The sequence below is a fragment of the Halyomorpha halys genome, unplaced genomic scaffold (assembly GCF_000696795.3).
Source record: "Halyomorpha halys isolate HHAL.00 unplaced genomic scaffold, Hhal_1.1 Scaffold240.1, whole genome shotgun sequence".
Taxonomy (NCBI): domain Eukaryota; kingdom Metazoa; phylum Arthropoda; class Insecta; order Hemiptera; family Pentatomidae; genus Halyomorpha; species Halyomorpha halys.
In genome coordinates this window covers 684,901-691,682 of record NW_027115703.1, presented here as the reverse complement: position 1 = coordinate 691,682, position 6,782 = coordinate 684,901, and the positions used below count along the sequence as shown (strand labels likewise).

Genomic DNA, 6,782 nt, shown 5'->3' with positions numbered 1-6,782 from the left:
CAGGACACGCTGGCCAGCCCTCGAAGAGAAGACACGTCTTTTACAGACACGGGGAAAATACACGGCATTCACCATTTTCGCCCACAGCACACCTGGACGAGAAAGCGGCCCAGAAGACGTCACCGCGTCGGCGAAAACGTCATTCAGCAGATAGGCCATTATTTTATTACCTATGAGACCCCAAGTTTGTTCTGGAATCATATTATCATAAATAAGTATTTAATCTAACACACTAACTATAATTGCCCCTCCAGGGGACTAACATTATAAATTAAAGAAAATATACATGCATGTTAATTAGCGGAAAGTGTCTCACGATTTCCAGCCCCCCTTTTCCACACACATTAATTTCAAACATAAAATTACACTTGGGACACCCGCAGTATAACACGAGCAGGTCCCGATGTATACAGCATGTCTTGCCAAAAGTTCGTTGAATCGCGGCCATGTTGAGCAGATTCAAATATTTTAAAATCTTTATTTTAACTTACAATCATAATTGAAATTACAATACATTTAAGAAAAATTAGAAGTTAAGATATAAGTATTAAAGAAAATTATTCATAAAGGAAATCATAAGAAAAAATTCATTGCCTAGATACCCGTCCTGAGATAAGGAATCTATTATGTTATAAAATTTAAATAAAATTCTCTTGTTTGTTTAATATTAAAGCTCTTAATTTGAACCAAAGTAAGAAATGGGAATAAAGTTAAAACTATTAAAAATTCCTTTTATTTTTTATTAATAATTTTTGAATGTAACACTATATTTTGTCTTATATTACATATTAAAACATAAATATTTAGTTTATAACCCTTTCATGGTGTGGTAAAATTACGATTTCTGGTTAAAAAATTGTCTAGATGTTCGGAAATACTTCGGCATGTATTAAAAAAAAAACAGTGTTATATGTACTTTATCTGTAATTAGTCCGTATATGATCAATTTTAAAACTTGGGACACATGAGGCGACGTCACGATCAGGGCAGTAGCATTTTGTTCTTGTTTCCTTCCTCAATTATTTTCCATGTGTCCGTTTCGAACAACACTCTACACACTGAGTCTACACAAACCGTGTACTACCTACGTTGCAACAGGACTCCTCACGGGCCACTGCTCCTTAAAATATCATCTTAAGAAGATGAGGCTAGTGGAGGATTCCACCTGTCGTCTATGTATGGAAGATGAAGAAAAGGCACATGCCCCCCTTGCAATCCCTTGCATTCCGAAGATTACAGTATTTGGGACAGGACAGAATGGAGCCTGAAGACATTTCTAGAATAAACCCAAAAGAATTATTGAACTTCATAAGAAGCATAGGATTCACATGGGATATCTAGTGGAAAGAGGGGTCTCACAAAAGATCCAATTGGGTCGAAGTGAGGCAGAGATTCCCGACCCTCAGTGTAATAATAATAGTAATAATAATAATAATAATAATAATAATAATAATAATAATAATAATACAAATAATAATAGATATCTTTGGTAGAATAAACAATTTGAATGCCTTACCACACCTGTGTGTGGCACGAGATAATTTGGCTTATCTTGAGATGGGTCCTTGAATGTAACAGGATAAACCGTTTGTTATTTGACGCTCTGCCAGTGACTGGGATAGGATAAACTGTCAGTGGGTTAATAATATAGGTGTTAAGCCACCTCAAATTGATGATGTCTAAACATTCATTTGGTTATGCTAACAGCGATTGAAAACAAAAAGTAAAATAAAGCAATAAATAGAAGTAAAATAAAAGGCTTTAAAAAAAAAAAAAAATTAGCTAAATACAATTATTAAATTAATAGATACAAATTTACAAAATCAATAGATTTATAAATTAAATACTAGTCGACGGTCCTGAAGAAAATTTGATCCATTCCGATAGGTCAGAGAAAGTAGTTTGCTGTCACGATGTGTAGGTCGTGCAGTAGCTATAAACACCACTGCAACTCTCAAACTAGTCCAAAATTGGTGGGCCCACATCTTTACTGGCTCATCAACAGTCGAAATGTACAAAAGCCAAGATGACCACACTGGCACTTATTGAAGGCTGAGAGGGTCTGCTTGTCTTAATAAATTATACAAACCAACTGGTTAGCCACAGCTCATATTCCAGTCAAAGGCCAGATAAAAGCAGAAAAGGTTTGTTGCGGACTGTAATGTTGACTAAAACACTCAAAATGTCCAAAAAAAAAAACAAAAAAAAAAAACACCAAATGAACGCAGACAGGGCTGGTGAGGAACTGTAATGGTCATTAATTAGCAGCAACAGAACTCTCGGCCTGTTGATATGGACTCCTTAGCAACGGTTTAACAACCATTGCCAACTGTTTATTTTACAGTTAATTATAATACAAAATATAAATACATCTTTTTTTTTCTAAAAAAAAAATATATATCCTCTAAAGGAAATAATATAAATGTAATTAATAATTATGAGAGATAGTTGACCGTGGATGATGAATGAGGAGAAGATGGTTGGGGGTGCAGTCAATGAAAAACACAAATAAGTACGATTAACTTATTTTAATGTGCCAACGTTTCGGCTAGAGTTTCTAGCCTTCTTCAGGGCTAAAAACAGAACAAGATAACAACCACAGTAAGTATAGAAAAAAAAAATAAAAAGTATAAACAGAATAATTTTACACATAAAATGAATGATTTTACAGAATAGAATTAATAAAATGAAGTGATGAGAGAAGCGGGAAATAAAATGTATACATAGGTAATTGAAAAAGTGGGTAAAATAACATAATTAAGGAAATGAAATAAAAATTAAGTTATATAATGCAAAGAAGTATGAACATATTAGTTATTATTAATTTAAAATTTAAATATGAAAAGAAAATTAAAATTGAGAGGAAAAAAATATATGTAACAATAATAGATGATAATGTAATTAAATTAACTACTAATACTAGGTGTATACTATTTACAATATAATATATTAAACATGACGTTAACAATATGCTTTATGGATTATCGATATTTTATCATCAATATTATTGTTTACGCATTTTAAAATGAAATGAAAAATAATTTATTATTCTGGGACTAGGTCTCTTTAGAACAATTACAAAGGCAATTTTAGTTTTATAATAACATTTATTGGCCATAAAACAGTGTGGCCACACTTAATTATAACTTATATACAGAGAGGGAGAGAGAGAACAAATAGAATAATTGAAAAACTAACTGACCAAGTGAAAACAAAACAAAAAGTTAATTACAAAATATCTGAACTGTTGTAATAATGTTTCAGATTGGTGAAGCAAAAGGTAGTGAAATATATGGGAATTAAACGAGGAAAGGGTTGGTACATGGCTTATATTAGTGGGAATGGAGTACCAGAGATATGCAGCAAAAAAACATTTTTGGAAGGATTAACTAACTATTTCTTTCCAAATTTAGTAGCTAGTTCATAAATAAATTAAATCGATGAAAAAAAATCGGTTTACATCTTCATTATAATTGTTCACCTCAGAATTGAAAAATAAAAATTTGTAACTAATTAAAAGAGTTCAATAATATTATTTCATCAGAGAACCACACATTTATAATTTTATTTAATTTTTTTTTTCTATTATATAAAAAAAGCTTTTGATCACCGTGTAATATTTTATTTTACATATTAGGTGGAATAATAAAAATGGGTTATACAATTTGAGCAACGAGTAGTGCAATTAAATGAAAAGTTATATAATTTTTAAAACCAGGGTTGGTCTGCCGTTAGGGGGGCATTAGGAGACCCCCCTTGTATTTAATATAAAATAATCTATATTTTTAAATATTAATATTTCTATGCTAATATAATCAGATTAAAACCAATATAAATGTACATATTTCACATTTAGTATACCCACTTTATTAAAGGAATCTGAAATCTGCGAGTTGAGTGGTTTGTAATCTATGGCTCTTTAACTTCTTCTTATTATGGCGCGAAATAAGTTCAGGTTGGCGATATACGCTGTTTCTATGATTAACTCGTGAAAAATTGTTTGTTATTAGATAAAACATTTGTTGTTAGATGTGTTAATGAATTTAGAATAACTGGGCTATGGAAAACTGTAGGTTTAATGATGTGGTTGATGATGGATGCTAATTACTGATATGTGGAATCACCATTCCATTCTTCGGCCATTATTTCCTCACTCTTTGATTTCTTTTTAATTCCCTCTATCTTGATTTCTCTCTCTCCTCCTCTGCTCTAGGGGGGGGGGCACTCCAGAGTCTCTCTATTTACTCATTTGCAGTAAAGATGAACAGTGAAGAAAAAATGAACTTCTATTGGCAAAAACCAAGATGGCTCACTGATGCCCAGGTTGCTTTTCTCACCACAAAGAGTGCTGGAGGAGGTAAACTTTTGTTGTTGGCCACATGAGGCGCTAATATTGCCTACATTATGGGAGCCCCTCCAATTCAGACTTTCGGTTACCTCAGGTTACCCGGAACAACATCAAATAATATAATTTATGCAGCTTATTTTAATTGTACATCAGTTCCAGGTTAAATATCGTTTATTTCACTGCATATAATAAATTATTTCGCCTTAATCAATTCTCAAATAGGGCACTGTTTAATAATGTTAGAGGTCGTCACATTGAATAAAAATTTTACAGTTTAAACGAGTATGTTCATATTTATAAAATTTTAATATAAGTTTCATTAAATTTTAAAAAGTACATTATTTGAATATTTATTTAAATTGTACTAGAACACAAATAAATTACCTTGACAATGTGAGGACTTGAAACTACCACCGTAGTCCTGAAACCATAAGTCCAAAGGAAGCATAATCCATTTTGCCCATACTTTTCCGCAACTTTGGTCATGTGGCTTTGCAGACCTGAAGAAGAAACAGTTTTTATGTAATGGGGTTCATAAAAAAAATTACCCGTTTTCAACCAAATATTTCTTTGTTATAAAATACAATTAATACTCAAAGTATAGTTTATAGTTATCTACCGTAATTTGCCATCTGCAAGCCAAATGCTCGATCCCACGCTGATCACATTCTTTGGGATGGCTGTCAAAAAATTCTTGGACCGTGATTTCAACTTCCCTAAAATAATCAAATTTTTTCTCTGAAGGAAATGGACCATGGATCGAAACAAGTAGCAATCCGATGGTGCGAGGTCTGGACTATATAGACTATATAGTAGAAGGTAAAATCTCATAACAGAAGGGTTTTTAATAAATTTTCACAAAGTTCTAACCTCTTGGCTGATTGATGAGGAGTAAGTTCGTAAGGGACCTGTCTCCTACTCTTTTTCACCTTCCCCGTGGAGAGTAGATGGCAACTAACAGTATCTTTCGACACACCACACTCCCATGAGTACTTGAGAACGGATTACCATAAATAGGACTTCTGAGCATGAGCGTGCCCTGAAGGGGACAGGTAGCTGCCCCTCTCCTTAGAAGTGAAAAAAGTGTATCAAAATTCATTTTTTTTAAAGCAAATACTAATTGTAAAAACTAATAAAGTAATGCGACAATCATATCTAATTTTCTTAAAATTGTGGGTCCGTTCGCTTTTTCCGTGCTTAAACATCACAACCTGATCTTGAATTGCTAGCCCTAACTCCACAGCTATTTTTGCAGACGGTACAGGATTTTTTTCCCAAAACAATGACAAAATACACACATCAAAAAAAGGTTTTTCATCGCCTCTTCTTTCTATAATAGCAGTAAGTCAGAGCAAAGATGGTTTTTGATCTCAGCAGCACAGCATTTGGGAATAAACATAGTGGATGTCGGATTTACATAAGCTCAATAGTCTGGGGCTTTTGTTATCTTCTATAAAATCGGGGTCGGGGGTCTCAGTTATCTTCTATAAAGGGGGGGTCTCATTTTCTGATGCCTCTCCCATGCCAAGACACCGAAAGACTCCGAAGACGCCGCGACAGCAATGCTGCCCCTAACTATGCACCATGTAAGCTAGGACCTAGCCTGCCCCTACCATCACGCCAGAGTCCAGGACACGCTGACCATCCTCTGAAGGAGAAGCAACCTTTCACGAACACCGGACTAAGTGATTTCATGGTCTTCACCCTTTCGCCCACCGCTAAACCTGCACCGGGAAGAAGCTAGAAGACGTCACTGCGGCGGCGAAGACGTCACCAAATGAGCCATTTTTCTACTTCCTATGAGACCCTAAGTTTGATCTGGTATCATATTATTATAGCTAAATATTTAAACTTAAACACTAACACAATCTGTCCCTCCAGGGAATTAATATGCATGTTTTTTGACAGAAACGATCTCACATTTTCAACCTCTTTGTTCCACACTAATCAAATACAATCGGGGCATCTGAAGTACGGCACGAGCAGGTCCTGATGTAATTGTTTTATTTTCAGGAAAACACCATCTAATTATTGCTTTGAGGAACAAAAGTTTTTATCAAGCCAAATCTCTCAACGTTTAAATTTAAAAGTGACATTAAATCGTTACAGTCCAAAATCCTTAATGCACAAATCAAATCATCCATCAGGAACTCAATGTCCTATATGTTGCCGATTTGGCCAGAACCAGATACCAATCCTTCCATTATAAACTTCCTAACCACCCAAACCAACTCGTTTCTAACCTGGCTTCCTCTTTCATTCCGGACAATCCACCTAGGCCTATGAAAAGAAGATGTACTCGAGATCTTCTCCTTTAGAAATGTTTTTGGAGTTCTATCAATGGGTAGATTCTCCACATGTTTTTATCATGTCATAATATCAATTACATCAAATTTACTTGATGTGTATATATGTATTGCTATGTTCTAGTAGC

The 6,782-nt window shown here is 34.1% G+C and overlaps 1 long non-coding RNA gene across 1 annotated transcript in view; it reads right to left on the bottom strand.

Annotated features, from left to right (window-relative positions):
- Positions 1-4,731: 4,731 nt before the first annotated feature.
- The window catches only part of LOC136797104 (uncharacterized), a 6,366-nt gene continuing 4,315 nt past the window's right edge, over positions 4,732-6,782 (bottom strand). The window contains exon 3 of the long non-coding RNA XR_010844929.1: positions 4,732-4,848. This is a non-coding gene — a long non-coding RNA (uncharacterized lncRNA). The remainder of the gene's footprint in view (positions 4,849-6,782) is intronic.